A 19,538-nucleotide genomic window follows, 5' to 3' on the forward strand; every position below is an offset into this window, starting at 1 on the left:
GAATGACACATTAGCCCGGAAGGACTTAAAAGATAGCAGAATATTCTATCAAAAAACAACAGAATACACATTCTTTTCAAGTGCACATGGAACATTCTTGAGGAAAAACTGCATGACAGGCAACAAAAAAAGTCTCAGTAAATTTAAGAAGATTGAAATCATATCAAGTATCTTTTCTGACCACAACAGCAGGAAACTAGACATCAACTACAATAAAAAACAAAATAGGGGCACTTGGGTGGCTCAGTTCATGAAGTGTCTGACTCTTTACTTTAGTTCAGGTCTTAATATCAGGGTGTTGAGTTTGGGGCCTGAACTGGGCTCCATGCTGGGAGTGGAATCTACTTAAAAACAAAAAAAACTAGAGGGGCACCTGGATGGCTCAGTCAGTTAATCATCTTTCTTCAGCTCAGGTCATGACCCCAGGGTCCTGGGATCAAGCCCCACATCGGGCTCCCTCCTTAGGGAGCCTGCTTCTCCCTCACCCTCTGCCTACTTGTGCTCTCTCTCTGTGTCAAATAAATAAACAAATACAATCTAAATAAATAATAAAATATTAATCTGTTAAAAAACACACAAAAATCCCCCAAAACTAGAAAAACCACAAGCATATGGAGGCTAAACAACATGCTATTATATAACCAATGGGTTAACAAAGAGATAAAAAATGAAATAAACACACGGAGACAAACAAAAATGAAAACACAATGGTCCAAGATCTTTGGGATATGATGAAAGCAGTCTTAAGAGGGAAGTTTATAGCGATACAGGTCTACTTAAAGAAATAAGAAAAATCTTAAATAAGTGATCTAACTTTACATTTAAAGGAACTAGAAAAAGAAGAACAAACAAAGCCCAAGGTTATTAAATGGAAGGAAATAATAAAGATCACAGCAGAGATAACTGAAGTCAAGACTAAAAAAAAGTAGGAAATATCAATGAAATCAAGAGTTGGTTCTTTGAAAAGATAAAGGAAACTGCTAAACTTTTAGTTAGACTCATCAAGAAAAAGAAAAAGAGAGGACTCAAATAAAACCAGAAATGAAGGAGAAGAAATTACAACAAGTACCAGACAGTACCATAAAGATTGTAAGAGACTACTATAGAAAATTACATGACAACAAACTGATAACCTGTGACCTACAAGAAATAAATTCCTAGAAACACACAATCTTCTGAAACTAAATTAAGAAGAAACAGAAAATTAGGATAGCTCAATTATTAGTAACAAAAGTGCATTGGTAATAATAAAAAGACAATTCCCAACAAATTAATAATCTAAGCCAAAATGGCTTCATATATGAATTCTACCAAATATTAAAGAAGAATAAATACTTATTTGTCTCAAACTATTCCAAAAAACAGAAGAGATAGGAAAGCTTCCAAATTCATTCTATAAGACCAGCATTACCCTGATACTAAAACCAGAAAAAGATACTATAAAATAAAGCAAAACTGTAAGCCAATATCAGAGATGAACATAAATCCAAAAATCCTCAACAAAATATCAACACACCCAATTCAACAATGCATTAAAAGGATCATTCATGCTTTTCCTATAGGAGCCACAGGGTTGAGAGGAGCATGGCCCTCTCCTCTCCCTGCAACAGTGTGTGCTCCTCCACTGACATCAGTGTACTGTGAAAAGGGGGAGTCATCAAATAAAAATTTTAACTTTGCCTGCTGTGTTCAAATCTCCCATTTGACCTGATATTGTGAACTTTGTTCACAACAACTTGTACAGAAACAAAAATAGCCATATGCTGTAGTGAATTCAAACCAGTGCTGAATCTTGGGGTACTGGTAGAGTTGTGGTTCCAATTCCCAGAGTTCGAGACAGTGACACTTAACCGTTCTGGCCAGAGTGCTTCAGAAATATGTGTCGCATGTATGGACCAATGCAAACCTGGTGCTGTTGGCACTCCAGAGCGAACACAACACAGAAGTGATATGCCATTGGCTCTGCCTGGGCTGCCTCAGCTTTACCAGTGCTGGTCATGTCTAAAAGTCATCGTATTGGGCGCCTGGGTGGCTCAGTGGTTTAAGCCGCTGCCTTCGGCTCAGGTCATGATCTCAGGGTCCTGGGATCGAGTCCCGCATCAGGCTCTCTGCTCGGCAGGGAGCCTGCTTCCCTCTCACTCTCTCTGCCTGCCTCTCTGCCTACTTGTATCCCTCTGTCAAATAAATAAATAAAAATCTTAAAAAAAAAAAAAAGTCATCGTATTGCCGAAGTTTCTGAACTTCTTTTGATAGCTGAAGATAAAGTTAAAGGCTGCAAGAAGACCTAGGAGGCTGTTTTACTTCATAAGAAAATTAAAGCTTGGAACTGCATCAAAAAGGTCTATGCCTCTCAGTGAATGAGAGCTGGCAAAGGCAAAATAAGAAATAGTCATTGTATTCAGCACAGGGGATTCTACACCATCTATAACGAGGACAACGGAGTCATTAAGGCCTTCGGAAACATTCCAGGAATTATTTTACTTAATGTAACCAAACTGAACATTTTTTAACTTGCTCCTAATGGGCATGTGTCACATTTCTGCAAGTTAGATGATCTGCAAGTATGTCACTTGGCATAAGCCTGCCTCCCCTCAAAAGTAACTACAACCTTCCAATGCATAAGATTTTAATACAGACCTTAGCAGAATCTTGAAAAACCCAGAGATCCAAAGAGCCCTCCAAGCACTGTGCAAGAAGACTCATCACAGAGTCCTAAAGAAGAAACCACCGAAAAACCTGAGAATCATGTTGAGTCCATGTGCCAGAACACCATTCTTTGCCAGGCCAAGAATCACAGACTCCTGATGGATAAGGCAAATTGGAAGCTAAAGCATAATAGAAGAGGGTTCCAGGCAAGAAGACTGTGGTAGGGAAGAAAGGAAAGAAGGCTGCTCGTGCTAAGAAGCAGAAGAAACCCTTGGTGGGAAAAAAGCCTGCTGCTACCAAGAAACCAGAAGTGAAGAAGAAACCTGCAGAAAAGAAACCTACCATGGAAGAAAAGAAGCTTGTTGCATAAAAAGTTAAATCTGTTTATTCCATAAAAGTCAAATCATTTTGAACAGCAAATTTTGAATAAAGATCTGATCAAAGGCAGTGAGAAAAAAAAAGGGGGGGATCATTCACCACAATCAAGTGGGATTTATTCCAGGGACGCAAGGATGGTTCAATATCCACAAATCAACCAATGTGATATATCACATTAACAAAATGAAGGATAAAAACCATATAATCATCTCAATAGATGCAGAAAATGCACCTAATGAAATTCAATACCAATTCATCATAAAAACTCTCAACGAAATTGGTTTAGAGGGAACATATGACTATATAATAAAAGCCATAGATGAAAAACCCACAGCTAACATCACACTCAATGGTGAAAAAGTAAATGCTTTCCCTTTAAGATTAGGAAAAAGACACAGATATCCACTCTTGTCACTTTTATTTAATATAGCACTGGAAGTCCTAGTTAGCAGCAAGCAGGAAGAAAAATAAAAGGCATCCAAACTGGTAAGGAAGAAGTAAAACTTTCACTATTTGCAGATGACATGATACTACATATAGAAAACCCTAAAGAATTTACCAAAATATTACTAGAATTGATAAATTAATTTAGTAAAGTTGCAGGATGCAAATTTAATATACAGAAATCTGTTGTGTTTCTATGCACGAATAATGAAGTAGCAGAAAGAGAAACTAAGGAACAACCCCATTTACAATTGCACCAAAAAAAAAAAAAAAATAGATAGGAATAAATTTAACCAAGGAGACAAATGACCAATACTCTGAAAACTATTAGAAAGTAATGGAAGAAATTGAAGATGATACAAACAAATGGAAAGCTATATCATATTCATGAACTGGAAAAATTATTAGTGTTAAAATGTTCACACTACGCAAAGCAAATGACAGATTCAATGCAGTCCCTACCAAATACCAAAAGGATTTTTCACAAAATTAGAACAAATAATACTAAAATTTGGATGTTACCACAAAAGACCCTGAATAGTCAAAGCAATCCTGAGAAAGAACAAAGTTGGAGGCATCACAATCTCAGATATCAAGATATACTACAAAGCTATAGTATACCAAAACAGTATGGTACTGGCACAAAAATAAACACATAGATCAATCGGATAGGGACCCCCCCCAAATACTCATGCTTATAAGGTCAATTAATCTATGACAAAGTGAGCAAGAATATACAATGGAGAAAAGACATTCTCATCAGTGGTGTTGGGAGAACTGGACAGCTACCTGCAAAAGAATGAAATTTCTTAAACCACACACAAAAATTAACTCAAAATGGATTAAGACCTAAATATGAGACCTGAAACCATAAAACTTCTAAATGAAAATACAGGCAGTAGTCTTTTGAACATCAGCTTCAGCAATATATTTATGGATATTTTTCCTCAGACAAGGGAAACAAAAGCAAAAATAAACAAGTGGGACTATACCAAAATAAAAAGCCTTTGCACAGTTAAGAAAACCATCAACAAAACAAAAAAGCAACCTACTGGGTGGGAGAAGATATTTGCAAATGATTTATCTGATAAAGGGTTATATAAAAAGTATATAAAGAACTTACACAACTTAATCGCAAAAAAAAAATTGAATTATAGAATGGACAGAGGGCTTGAGTAGACATCCCAAAGAAGACACACAGATGACTAACAGACAAATGAAAAGATGCTCAATATCATTAATCATCAGGAAAATGCAAATCAAAACCACAATGAGCTATCACCTCACACTAGTCAGAATGGCTATTATTAAAAAGAAATGACAAGTGTTGGTGCAGATGCAGAGAAAAGGAAACACTTGTGCACAAGGGTTGGTGAAATGCAAATGAATCCTTGTGCACAAAGGTTGGTGAAGATGTAAATTGGTGCAATCACTGTGAAAAACAGTATGGCAATTACTCAAAAACTTAAAAACAGAAATACCATATGATCTGGTAATTCCACTCCTGGGTATTTATACCCTCCCCTCCCCTCAAATCCCTAAAAACACTTATTCAAAAAGATATATGCTGAGTGAAATAAGTCAAGCAGAGAGAGTCAAGTATCGTATGGTTTCACTTATTTGTGGAGCATAACAAATGACATGGAGGACATTGGGAGATGGAGAGGAGAAGGAAGTTGAGAACCAGGTGGTGGGTAATAGGGAGGGCACGTATTGCATGGAGCGCTGGGTGTTGTGCAGAAACAATGAATACTGTTACACTGAAAAAATAAATAAATTAATTAAAAAAAAAGATATATGCATCTCTATAGTCATTTCAGCATTATTTACAATAGCCAAGATATGGAAACAATTCAAGTGTCCGTCCACAGATGAATGAATAAAGAAGATGTGGTATACACACCCACAGATACCTCCCCCCACCCTTGGATGTCACTTACCCATTAAAAGAGTGAGATCTTGCCATTTGTGACATGTATGGACCTAGATGGTATTATGCTAAGTGAAATAAGTTAGTCAGAGAAAAGCAAACACCATATGATTTCACTTACTGGTGGAATCTAAAAATCAAAACAAGCAAACAACAACAATAAACCAGAAACGACTCATGAATGTAGAGAAAAAACTGGTAGTTGCTAGAGGGGAGGGGATTGGGGAGAATGTGTGAAATAGCTGAAGGGAATAAAGAGGTATAAACTCCCAGTCATAAAACAAGTAAGTCACAGAGATGAAAATATAGCATAGGGAATATAGTCAATAATACTGTAATAATGTTGTATGATGACAGATGGTAACACTATCATGATGAACACTGCAGAGTGTATAGAACTGTCAAATCACTATGTTGCGCACCTCAAACTAATAACATTATATATCAAGTATACTTAAATAATAAAAATTTTAAAAAGATAAAAAGACAAGCTGTAGAGTGGGAGAAAGTATTTGCAAACCACATATTCAACAAAGAATAGTGTTTAGAACATATAAAGAACTCTCAACACTGAAAAGTTAAAAGAGGGAAACAATCCAATTAAGACAGGGGCAAAAGACATGAAAAGACATTTCACTGAAGAGAATATACAGATGGCAAATAAGCACATCCAAAGATGCTCAGTAGCTTTAGCCATTCTGGAAACACAAACTAAAACACACTGAGATATTATCACAGACTTATCAGAATGGTTAAAATAAAACGTTGTAACAGCACAAAATGCTGGTGATGAGGCAGAGAAAATGGGTCACTCAAACATTGTTGGTAATAATCTAAAATGATATAGCCACCTTGGAAAACAATTTGGCCATTTGTTATTGTTGTTGTTGACTATTTCTTAGAGAAGAAAAATAAACATCATGGAGAAAAAGGTTGTTAATAGCTGGCTGATAACTATGACAGATCCAGCTGTCCTCAGTCTTTTCCACTTTGGGATGGGGAGAGGACCTTAGGAAATCACAGTGTGAAAATATGAATGAACTTCAGAGTTCAGCCTTCTGAACAGCAGGACACAAAATGGAGTAGACAAAGAGTCACTGGTATTTCTCAACCTTCCCAACTACATACAGCTCTAGGGATTCTTGTACTGTAAAAACAAGGCAAGAAAGATTTTTGGCCTTAGAGAATAAAAGTTCCCAGATAGACAATAAAAATATACACAAGGTGCCAGCTATCTTCTCTTTTCTGTGTAGTAGCCAGTCTCCAAGATAGACCCCAGTGAGTCTCACTTCCTAGCACAGCCTTATGTGATCCCCCTCCCATGCTGAATAAGGAAGGATGACCAACAGGATATTACATAAATGACAGTGTGTAACTTTGAAGGTTAAGTAGTTAAAGACACGGCAGCTTCTTTCCTGCTCTCCTTTGAATCAGCTGTCATGTTGTAAGGACACTCAAGCAGTACTGAGGAGGAGGGTCCTTGGTGAGGAACTTTGGCCTCCTGCCAGCCATGTGAATGGGCCCTTCTTAGAAGCACATACTTGAACTCCAGTCAAGTCTTCAGATACCTGCAGCTGTAGGCAACTTTCTGACTGCAATTTCATGACAGACCTTGAACCAAATCCACCAAAAGTCAAAGTCTTCTGAATTCCCCTCCCAGAGAAACCATACGAAATATTAAGTGTTTATTGTTGCTTTAAGCCAATAAGTTTAAACCATCTGTTATGCTGCAATAAATAATGAATACATGCTAGTTTCCATTTCCAGGGCTGGGTGGGCATAACAAAGGTAACCACTGAGAGGAAGGCTATTTAGAAGACTAAAAGAGAGTCTAAAAGAGAGCCTAATAGGCAAATGCAACAGAAGAATCCAGAAATAGACCCATACATACTCCATCACTAGATTTATGAAAAAGGTGATACTGCTATAGAGAAAAGAATGATTTTTTTTTAAATGGTGACAGGTCATTTGATTACTACAAGGAAAGATTCTTTTTTTTTTTTTAAGATTTTATTCATTTATTTGACACAGAGAGCAAGATAGCACAAGCAGGCAGAGCAGCAGAGGGAGAGGGAGAAGCAGGCTCCCCACTGAGCAGGGAGCCTGATATGAGGCTCGAACCCAGGATCCTGGGATCATGACCTGAGCCCAAGGCCATCACTTAACCAACTGAGCCACCCAGGCGCCCTAGGGAAAGATTCTTAATCCTTATTTCATGCCATAAGTGAAAACTAATTTCAGATCATTAAAAATCCAAATGTGAAAGATACAGGAATAAAGCATTTAGAGGAAAATGTCTTCATGAGTTTGGGGTAGGCAAAGCTTTCTTGAGTACTCAAAATTTACTAATACAGGAGGAAAAAGTAATCAATGGTACTACATTAAATGTAGTGTCTGGTCCCACCAAGGGGATGAAACACCAAGTAAGGGGAGATACTTACAGTACATATACCCAATGAAGAGCTTATACTCAGGAAAAAAAAAAAATATATATATATATATATATATATATATATATATATATAAAATCTCCAACCTCCCATATAATAGCAAGAGAAAGACCACTTGATAGAAAAATTGGCAAACGATCTGAATAGCCACTATACACAAGACTTCCAAAAGGCAATAAGCATATAAAAAGATCTTGATTTCATGAGTCATTCAGAAAATGCAAATTAACACCAGGACACAACGACCAGAATGGTTATAGCAACAAGGACTGATAATCATAAGCACTGGGAAGAATATGGAGAAACAGAAACTCTCATACCTCTTGGCAAGAGTGTAAATTGGTAGAAACATGTTGAGAAACTATGGCAGTATCTACTAAAGCTGAACATACACCCCAGGACCCCACAATTCTACTCCTAGTAATTATGTATATATATCCATCAAACTACAGGTACCATATCATGCTTGCTTTTCTCTCTATTTTAAGTTCTTAATGTGTACAGTCTGGGTTCCTGTCATAGTTTCCTAACCAGTTGTCCTAATTAAATACTTACCAATGCATTCCGTTTAATCTTCCAGTTCAATCAAAGCAAAATTCTGATCATGTTACTGCTTCCACTCTCCAAAATTTTCATGACTCTCCATCATCTGCACAGCAAAGTCCAATTTCTATGGCTTACGGGTTTTTAGTTAAAAAATTTAAAATTTATTTTTAATGTGGTAAAATATGCTGAACATAAAATTTACCATTTTAAGTACTCCAAGTGTGGCATCAAGTACATTCACAGTGTTGGAGAGCCATCAACCTCATCCTTCCCTAGAACTCTTTCATCTTCCCCAACTGAAATTCTGGGTCCATTAAACACTAACTCCCTATTCCACACTCTATCAAGTTCCTAAAAACCACCACTAAACTCTCTGTCTCTATGAATTTAACTACTCATATAGGTGGAATCGTATAATATTTGCCCTTTGTGACTGGCTTATGTCATGTAGCATGAAGTCTTGAATGTTAATCCATGTTGTAGCATGCGTCACAACTTCCTCCCCTTTTAAGGCTGAATAATATTCTGTCGTGTGTATATGTCACACTGTGTTTATCCATTCCATCTGTTGGTGCACTCTTGGGTTCCGTGGCTCAGTTTTGGAGCCTTTACAATTTAGCTCAAACCTACTTTTCCATCTCACATCTATTGCTTTATTTATACTTCGTTATATACACACATACATTTATGTATCTATGCACACACTATAACTGCCCAAACCAAGTTGAATGTTCACTGTTTCCTAAACATACTTTTCTACTTCCACACTCCAAATTTCCTCTGATCTGAAAAGCCTCCCAATCTTCATTCTTTTCTAAATTCTCCGAAGTTTTGCTTATATTTCAGTGCCACCAAAAATGTTACCGTTTTTGATCATCCTTCACCCAAAGTTCCAACACCTAGAGCTCTTTCAGGAGAGAGGATCTGGTCTTTCTCTCCCCCAGACCCTCACACAAGGCCTTCCTTCGGTGCATAAGTACTCTTACTTACAGAGGGACACAAAATAGCTAAATTTCATTAGAGCACAAGTATACATATTTCAGCTTAAACGTCTCACCATGAAACCATTTTTCCCATTTTCAATAATAAACCATAGTAAATCACTTAAAAATGTCAAGTAGACAATATGAAGATTTAAAGGATATCCCATTCTGCATAATTCCTGGTGTAACCCAGCCAGGCAAAAGAAATACTATTAATTTAAATCAATGAAAACTCAAAGAAAGTGTAACAAATACGGAGTTATGAGGAGAGCAGAATGAGGGAGTTGCTGCAGAGTGGGAAGAGAAAAGCTTCAGATCAGAGGGAAAAGACCCAAATTACAGTACTAGTTCTCGCTCTATACACTTGCACAATTTTTTTTAACTTTCCTAAGCCTCAATAACCACATATACAAAATGGGGAAAATACAAAACTAATATTAGTACATAGGGTAATAAGTAAGTTTTAAAAATCTAAAAGGACCTAGAACCAGATTTGCCATGATGGGGCAAGTACATAGCTCTTGGATCGAAAGCAGTCCGAGGAGACTCCAAGATCATGAAATTGGCAAGAGAGTTCTCACTATAGAAGATCCCCACGTTTCCCACTCATTGTTCTTTCTACTTGTTCATCATTAAGAAGCCAGCATTTTTTTCCTTCTTTATGTCGTGTATCACACCTCAGTGATTTCTCTATGTTCTGCCTCTTTTGGTCAAAGTTTGATTATTCTTCCAGTGTCTCAGGCTCAAAATCATCTGCTTCCACTCATTCTTCCTGCTACTTCACTGCTTATGCCAAATCAACAAGCTCCTTTTACAGTATTCAGGAAAACAAGCACAAATTCTGCTCAGTGTTTGGAAGGATAGAGAGAAGAGGCAAGATCTAACCACTCCTTTCAAGTAATTTATGAGTTTGCAATGTTACAGGAACAAAAGACATGAACACATGTCCCTAAAATAAAAGGCAAATTTTGCGGTCATCTGGCTCGCTCCACTGATAGAGTAAGCAACACCGAATCTCAGAGTTCAAAGTCTACATTAGGTGTAGAGCCTACTTAATTAAAAAAAAAAAAAAAGCAAATTTTTATAAGTAACATAAAAAGAGACATAATATATTGTTAGGCCACTGAGGCAGGGAAATCAAACTGGGAGGGGGCAGGGAGAGAGAATGAGAAATATGAATGAATACGAACAATAAAGATACTGGTTTTGATATATGGTTTTGTGAAGGGAGGAGAAATCAACATTTCATATAGAGTACACACTATGACCAAGGCCTGGGGATTGGAAAATGTAAGGTAAGTTCACAGAATATGGAATAATCTCTTTTAAACGTGCAAAAGGAGAAAAGGAAGAGCTTGGTCATTCTGGAAAGCCTTGAACACCACCCTAAGAAATTTTGCTTTTCTTTTATTGGTAATGGGGAGCCACTGAAGAGTACAGATCATCAGAGATAGGATGGTTGTTGCCCTGCCGTTATCTGGCAGAATGATGACAACAAACCAGAGAAAGGAAAAAGAAGAGGCCGATAAAATTATTTAGAAAACTGTTGCAGTGATCTGTAATTGTGAGAGAAGATGACCAAGAGACAGAAAGGAAAAGACAATATAAATCATTTTATTCAACAGTGGGGCTTAAAGAAGTATATGGTAGACAGGCCTACTCTCAAGAAAGAACCTTCCATTTGTGTCTGTGATGAAGAAAACACCACCATCTTCTCTGATGAAACAGAAATGACTGTTTTCCTCTTGTACCCAAATCCTGGCAAAAAAAAACCCAAACCATTTCTCAACCATCCAGACCACAGACATGGACCGTGGGTACACAGGACCTGGAAATTGCATCACTCCCTGCGGCTGAGCAGAGTGCATATTCTACGGGAACCTGTCTCTGTTCTTTACGTTAGATTCCAAAGTAGTATGTAGAATGAGGCATAACATCTTCCTATTGCTCTTGGCACCTAGAAAACCCTGGGGGGCTCCATTTAGCTTTACACTGGTCATAATGCACCAGATGTTGTGTTCGGTTCTGGCGGGGATGAGGGGACTTGAAATCCTATGGTACTAGGATTCAGTGAGGTTCTGCCGGGAGTCATGATTATAGTGTTCTAAGATGTAAGGGGCTGACACATGGAAGAGCAATTTGCTTTCTTGTGGGTGATCCCACGTACTAAAGTTGAACTAGTGCCAGCAGGCGCATACTACAGAAAAGCAGATTTTGGCTCCATGTAAGTAAGAATTTTCTGAAAGAGTGGTGGTCCACAGCAGGGCCCTTGGAAACTGGAGAACTACTCAGCGTTGGAGACACTAGTGAGGAGATGGCCCAGGCCATGGGTCAGCAAACTTGTTCTGTAACGTGCAGAGAGTAAATATTTTAGGCTTTTTAGGCTGTACACTCTGTGTCACAACTACTCAAATCCAGAATGGCCGGAAAGAAGCCATAGATAATTTATAAGCACGTGAGAATGGCTGTGTTTAAAACTATGTAGAAAAAGAGAAGTATTGGGCAAGGTATGTTTGCTGACCTTTGGCTTAGGCTAGGGGTGGGGAGGGAGACTGAAAGGGCGTTCAAGCAGCAGATCAGTAGACAGACAAGGGGCGATGGCCTCTTCCAATTTTGAGAGTCTTATGTATTTTAAACCAAGAAAATCTAGTATGGTAACACGTCATTTGATCAGATAATTCAGATTCTTAAAATAGAGGGATGTGTGCTTCTTTATAACCTACTATTAATTAGAACCCCCTTGTACTTTCGGCCTGAACAGTTGAAAATATTTCTAAAACTCCAGAATCTTCTGCCCTGCCTTAGGTATTATACCAAAGATAACAGAACTTTTCTTTGATGACTAAGGACTTAGAGCCTCATATCATCTTTCTAGATACCAAATCTCACATGCCTTGTGGTTAAAATTGTAGAAAGGTCAAGACATTTCTTGGAAGAGGGTTTTGTGTAACTCCTAGAAATGGGTGTGTCCTTTGAACTTCCCTCTTTCAGACAAGGGCAAAGCCAAAAACTGCCAATAAACCAGGAGAATCCTGTCAAGTGAAGATTATAGTTAGTTATAATATAACCTCAGAATCTGAGGTTACTGGATGGTATCAACAGACTAACCTTGTTATTCAGGGGTATTAAAAACATAATATCTGCATCTTCCAAAAGTTCCTCACTTTATAGGTAAAAAAAAAAAGAATTCATCAGTGTCTCAAATGCCTACACACACATGCTCACATTCCCCTTTCTCTTAGTGAAACTCCAGTTCCAACAATCACAAAGACAGGGACGAATTTGACTTGACTTATGAGTACGTGAGGCACAGCCATTTCCCAATACACTGCAGCATGAAGTACACTAGGCCAATCTTATGTCCCATACAGCTAAGAACAAACAGTAAGAGTCCAGCTGACCACGTAACAGTCACATATTTCTGGCCGAACACTTCCTGAGTGAAGAAGGGCTTCTTGCTATTCTCATTCTAGGAATTCTTCAACTACTCTCCACCATAGTGACTTTATACCCCGAGGGAGGAAAAAAATGGCGCTTGCTGAGCTCCTGCTACGTATCATGTGCTTTCTATCCATCATCACATTTTAATCCAAACCAATGCTGCAAGGCAAATATGATCCATTAAAAAAAAGATTTTATTTATTTATTTGACAGAGAGAGAGAGAAAGAGAGAGAACATCAGTGGGAGTAGCCGGCAGAGGGAAAGGGAGAAACAGGCTTGCGCAAGCAGGGGTCTCAATGCCGAACTCCATCCCAGGACCCTGGGATCATGACCTGAGCCAAAAAGGCCACCTAATAAATGAGCCACCCAGTGCCCCTATGATCCCATTTTTACAGATGAGAAAAACAAGTTTCATCGAGGCTAAACAACGGGCAGAGATCTCAACTCCAGATCTTCTGGCAGGTTAGAGCTGGGGTCCAGAAAGAACCTGAGAAGTTAATACAAATACATGCTGACTACACTTTGAGACACACTGGCCAGAGCGTCTATGAATGGTCAAGTTCACAGTTGGTAATAGCAATCCAGGGATTAGAATACAGGTGTGAGCTCCTAGTCCACAATTATTTCCACTTCTCAAATCCAAATACCCTAGGAGACTGCAGCATAATCACATGCTCTTGACTCATTCATCTAAGTAATAACGTTTTCCTCTGATTCCAGTGAAACTTCTTTGTTCCTAGGGGAGAGAATAAACCTTATCTCACTACAAGACTGTTACATTGTGAGGTCAGGGAGCTTTTGTACCACCAGCATTTAGCAAAGTACTTGGTCCACGTTATGTACTTTAGAACTATTCAATGAAAGTATAAAAAAAATATATCTCTTTGTTCCTCTTTGGTAAAAAAACAAACAAAACCTTTTAGTCAGATGACCTGCTAATATAACACTTCCAGAATTCTAACCGTTTCTATCCTGGGTGAGATGGCGCACAGAAACCATAAACACAAAAGATCACTTCTATGTGATCTTTTATGTGAAACCGACTCCAACCCTAGGCTTCCGGGGGGTAGAAATCATGGGATCCCAGACTAGGCCAGTTAATGCCTGCTTTGACAATGGGCACATGATCAAAGCCAGCTTGCTTGGTCATTAAGATTCCACTCAGGACTTTAGTTTGTCTTACTCAAAGCGGGCTCTCTCTTTCACTGGACAAAAAGTTATAATGAAATGAACCTGAAGTTGTAGTGACCACCAGCTGGAGTCTGAGGATAGTTAACCCAGACAGTGCTGAGTTAGAAAGATGGATCCTGATGCAATTTGAGTCCTAATCCAGGCTGATCCTGGAGCCAAGTTTTCCATTTTGGCTTAGGCGACTTAAACTCTTTTCTCATTAAAGGCAACTTGAGGTCACTAGTCAACACAGGTCTTAAACACGCGTCCTATACTGAGACCCAGAATTGTTTGCTACCACAAGAGTAACTCAGGGGTCCTGCCCACAGGCTCTGATCATATTCATTATTCAATCCACTTTCAGTGTCCTTTACTTCCCATTCCTTTCCCATTCCTTTTTGGTTCCCCACCTCCTTCCAATTGTTCAACTGACATTTATCCAACTGATCAGTACCTGGTCCTTTAGGACCTCAGAATCTATGGTAAGGACACAGGTAACTCGGCCCTCTGAGGTCACTGCTCTACTAATGGTTGTGAACAGAGAACTACGGTTCCTGGGACAAGTCCGAGAAAGCAGGGCACAAGCAAGCACTTGGGTTGGGTCTTAGAGGATGAGAGGAGTTTTGCTATTTGAAGAAATAGTGCTGGTTCCTGCCATTCTACGGTCACAGTATTTTTGTTAATCGATACATAATCTTATTTCATTCATGTTTGTGTTTAAAGACTCCTTATTTAATAAATCTTGTTGACTCATTAACCTTGAATTCAGACAACAGCAGTGTAACTCAAGTCTGAATGAAACTTAAAAATGTGTCTCTGAGAAGTAAGGCACAGCATGATTTTCCTGAGCTTTGGAAAGCACTCTAGTACTCTGCTTCAGGGCCTTTTAAAACAGCAAAACCACCAATTAAAAAGCACAAAAATGTGACAAACATGGCATTAAACAGATGGAGAAAAGAACACTTGTTTACAGCAGGAGAGCTGAAGCAAGAAGACAGGGCATCACTTTGTGCTACCTTCGCTGGGAGTGTGTGTGGGAGGGACTGAACTTTTTCACCGTGACACGCACATGCGTGTCTGTGACTGGCCATGTGAGAAAGTACTGTGTGTTCTGCTTTGGGGGGGGGTGTCCATAAATCAATTTTAGCAAGTAGGTAAATTTCCAAATGCAGAATCTGACATCTGTGATTAGGAGGTATGACTATATATGGGAAAGCTTGGTGTGGTCAAATAATAAAGCTAAGTTTGGTAAAGCTCAAGGAAGGAGGATGAAAAACTGTGTGGAAAGGAAATCACTGAAAGGAAGGTTGGAAAAATGGTCTGAGATGATTTTAAGAGCTTCACATGCTGAATTTTATGTTGTTGTTTTTCCTGTAGGTCAATCACTTGTTTTAAAGTTGTGGTTGATATTCAATGTTGCATTAGTTTTGGTGTATAGCTCAATCATTCTTAATATCAAGTATTAATATAAAATTTAAAATTTGAGAATCTCCCCACAGAGCAAAATGACTTATAGTATTTATTAGCTAATAAATAAAAACTATCAATTCATTAACTCAATTATTTTATTGATTACAATGTCTACATTTTTTAAAAGTATGAATACTTAATAAATTCAGTGCATAAGGGAATTGAATAAATGTACATGTTTTCAAGGACTTAGTCCACCATGAGCAAACCACTGTCATGTCCCCAGGTGAGCAGCCAAAGTCCCTGTGGAGAAATAAAGCTTGGCTCAAGGGAGGATCTGATAAGGGGTTCATGGCTGAAGCACAGTGAGCAGAGTGGAAGGTAGCAAGAGGGAAAGGCAGTGACAGATGATGATGGTGCCTTGTAGGTCATTTAACGAAGTTAAAATCTTATCTTAAATTGAACAAGAGCCCAACAAATCAGAGATAAATATATACATATCGACATATCAGCAACTGAAGAAACAAGCTCAAGAACAAGGTTTCATGGTCCTATTTATGGACACATATGTATGTGTATCACAACACATATATGTGTACACACAGTATACATATATGTACACACACACACACACACACACACACACTCCAGTGTTTTGCAAATGCTTAGAAAAGCATTCCAAAATGGTACCAGTGGTTCCTCGTGGAGAAGAGTGGGTATATAAGAGAAACAAATAAGGGAACTTTCACATTTTCATCTACATACTTAGGTATTTTTTTTAAAAAAATAGAACACGAGACCACTGAATGGTTTTACATTTTTTTTCATATTTATATTTCCTAAAGATCATTCTAGTTTGTGGCAAATGGAGCGAAGAGGGCAAAGAGCATGAGCATGAAGGCCAGACAGAGAGGTGCTCAAGAAACAAGAGCAATTTGGACCAGTGGCAAAGGACATATATATCCAAGATATATTTGAGAGGCTGAAATGACCAGCTTACCAATATGGGGGATACAGGAGGATATGGGAGAAATGAGGGATATGGGAGAAGGAAGAGTAAGGACAGACTCCCAAGATTTTCCACCTGAGCAAGTAGTTAGACTGTGTCATGGCTTATGGTGAAAACCACAGCCACATCTCTCTGACAAGCCTATCACAGTGCACTCTGTCCATTCTTTGCCTTGAATGCATCAAAAACAAAGGAGTAAAATGAATTTGACATGTGTGAGAGAAAGAGGGTCACATCTGGGAAACCAAAGAGCCTTGTATGAGTGATTACATTGACTAAATTCTATGAGATTGATTCCCCAAAGACCAGGTCAATTTTTCTGCAGAGGACTCAGGGAATCCATTAGTGGAATTACCTCTTCCATTGACAAAACAACAAATGAGCTGTTGTCAACCTCTTGTGTTTTGGAGAAACAAAGGTCATTTCATTGAGGAACCTTCCTTTCATGTCCTTGAATGCTCTGATCCAAGTTGTATTTAAAGCTCTGAATTGAGTAAAGGTTACCAGAAAGAAAAAACAAAACAAAACAGGGCAAAGTTGAAAGAAAGAAAGACAAATAATTCCCATCAATATAGTTAAACTGTTTCCTTTCCTCTAGGACAAAGGCTTCTCTCATTAGAATACCCCACTTCAAGTAATGGGAGAATAGAAGACTGTTGGGCCTTGGCTTCCCTAAAGACCTGGTTTCATACTTTCTTAAACACATCCCTGACTGTGTGAGTTCCTTGCTTCAACAGCAGTATGCAAACCCTGAGTGTGTATCAGAATATCTGAGACACATATTCTAATGCAGATATGCCTTGGTCCTAGGCCCAACAGAGACTGAGAGTCACTTGGTCTGGAGTGGGATCCAGAGATACTACAGAGTGTCCAAGAATCCCGTTTGGAAAAACACAGAACTACATTATTAACAATGGTTGATAAAATACGGTTATAATTTAATGAGCTGCACTGGAAGAATAAGTGGATTATGGAGATCTGGGCTGTACTTCCAGCTCTGGTCCATTAACTGGGCCTGTGAACCCAGGCCTGGGGGAGAACACTACTGCTATGGTTCATAGTTTTGACATTTTGAGCCACAGGAAAAAACAAAGGGTTGGCAACATCAGGCAGATCTTCCTGCCCCACCGTACTAGACACACTCTCCTGAAGATTCTCAGACTTTAGATATACATGAACTAGAGCAAAGGATCTAGTGCTTTCTGGAATTTGCTGGTCATGAGTGAATATCGTGAAAAGCTTTTCTAAGGTACAGGATGAACATGGGGTTCTTCTGGAAGCTGGCTTTCTCTTCCCTAATCACCCCCCCCCATAAAAATGCAGGGAAGTAATTCAAAGGACAGAAGGAGAAACTGAACCTAATTGTGGAGATTAACTCAGGTGATCAAATAAATACCCAAGCTGCCTCTTGGGAGCCCTAATTTACATCAATCCTCCTGCCTGAAGTATGTGTATCTGAAACACATTCCCATACAGACACTATTCCATGGGCTCCATATGATCTATTTTAAAGGGTTTCTTTCTTTCTTTCTTTTTTTAAGATTTATTTTCTTTGAGAGAGTGAGTGAGCACGCATATGAGTGGAGGGGTGGGCAGAAGGAAAGACCCTTCAAGCAGATTCCCACTGACTGCAGAGCCTCACATGGGGCTTGATCTCATGACCCATGAGATCATGACCTGAGCTGAAACCAAGAGTCGGATGCTTAACTAAGCCACCCAGGTGCCCTGAGGGTTTCATTTAATTTGTAAGTCTTTATAAAGCATTAATGTAATGATCTCTGGGCTAATGCCTTTTTCCCCCCTTGTTTTTTAAGAAATTAACATTACAGAGGTATAATTTATATTCAGTAAAATTCACTCATTTTAAGAGTTCAGGTGTATGAGCTTTGACAAATATACATACTATATAACCACTACCACAATCAAGACAGAATAGTTCCAACACCCTACAGGGTCCGCTTGTGCCATTTCTAGGTTAATCTCTCCTCCCCATCCTGGCCCCAGGCAACTACAGATCTACTTTCTATCACTATAATTAGACTGTTCTTTTCAAGAGTATCACAGAAATGAAATCACATGGCATATATTCTTTTGTGGCTGGATTCTTACAATATAAAGTTTTATGATTCAGCTGTATTGCTGCATGCGTCAATTTTTAAATTACTGATAGTATGCCATTTTACAAAGGTACCATAATTTTTTTATTCATTTACCTATTAATGGACATTTAATTTGGCGGTTTCCAGTTCAGGACTATTATGAGTAAAACATCCATGAATATTCACATACATAGTCTTTTTCCAAACATGTTTTAATTTCAGTTAAACACCTAGAAGTGAAATGGCTGGGTCACATGGTAAGTGAATATCTACTATTCTAAGAAAAGTGCCATACTCTTCTCCTAAGTGGCTGTCAATTTTTGTGTTCCCACCAGCAATTTATGAGAATTTCAGTTTCTCCAAAACCACAGCCACGATAGCTAAACTAGTGGGTGTGCAATGGTATTTCACTATGTTTTTAATTTACATTTCCCTGATGACTAATGATGTTGAGCAACTTTCCATGTGCTTAGTGATCATTGATCTTCTTTTTGTGATCTTTTGTGTCTGTTCGAATCTTTTGCCCATTTTTAAGTTGAGGGTTTTTTTAGTTCATTTTTTGTTTTTGCTTTATTACTGAAGAGTAGGAGTTCTTTATATATTTCTGGGTACAGTCCTTCGTCAGATATACGTACTAAGAATATTTCTCTCAGTCTGTGGCTTGCTTTTGCATTTTTCAAATGGTATCTCTTAAGAGCAAGTATCTTTAATTTTGAAGAAATCAAGCTCAGCCTTTTTTTTCCTGTCCTCTATTTCTTATCTAAAAAAACAATCCTGTCTACCCCCAAGGTCAAAAAGATTTTCTCTTAGATGGTTTTTAGTTTCAGTTTTTATGTTTAGGTTTCTGATCCATCATCTTGGTGCCAGCTGTGTGGTAAAGATCATGGTTCATGTTTTTCATATCCAGCTGTTCCACCAGTGTCCCAAAAATAAGAAAAATCTTTTCCATAGGAGATTGCCTTGGCCTTTTTGTTGCAAACCAATGACCAAATATCTGTAGGTCATTTGTCTATTTCTGGATTCTCTGTTAT

General features: G+C 38.4%; 1 protein-coding gene and 1 pseudogene across 1 annotated transcript in view; one reads left to right on the forward strand and one right to left on the reverse strand.

The window, feature by feature from the left end:
- The window catches only part of GAB2 (GRB2 associated binding protein 2), a 191,843-nt gene that overhangs the window by 60,168 nt on the left and 112,137 nt on the right, over positions 1-19,538 (reverse strand). The window lies entirely within an intron of this gene.
- On the forward strand, positions 1,475-3,016 carry LOC123948114 (annotated as a pseudogene).

This window comes from Meles meles, chromosome 8 (assembly GCF_922984935.1).
Source record: "Meles meles chromosome 8, mMelMel3.1 paternal haplotype, whole genome shotgun sequence".
In the NCBI taxonomy this organism is placed as follows: Eukaryota; Metazoa; Chordata; class Mammalia; order Carnivora; family Mustelidae; genus Meles; species Meles meles.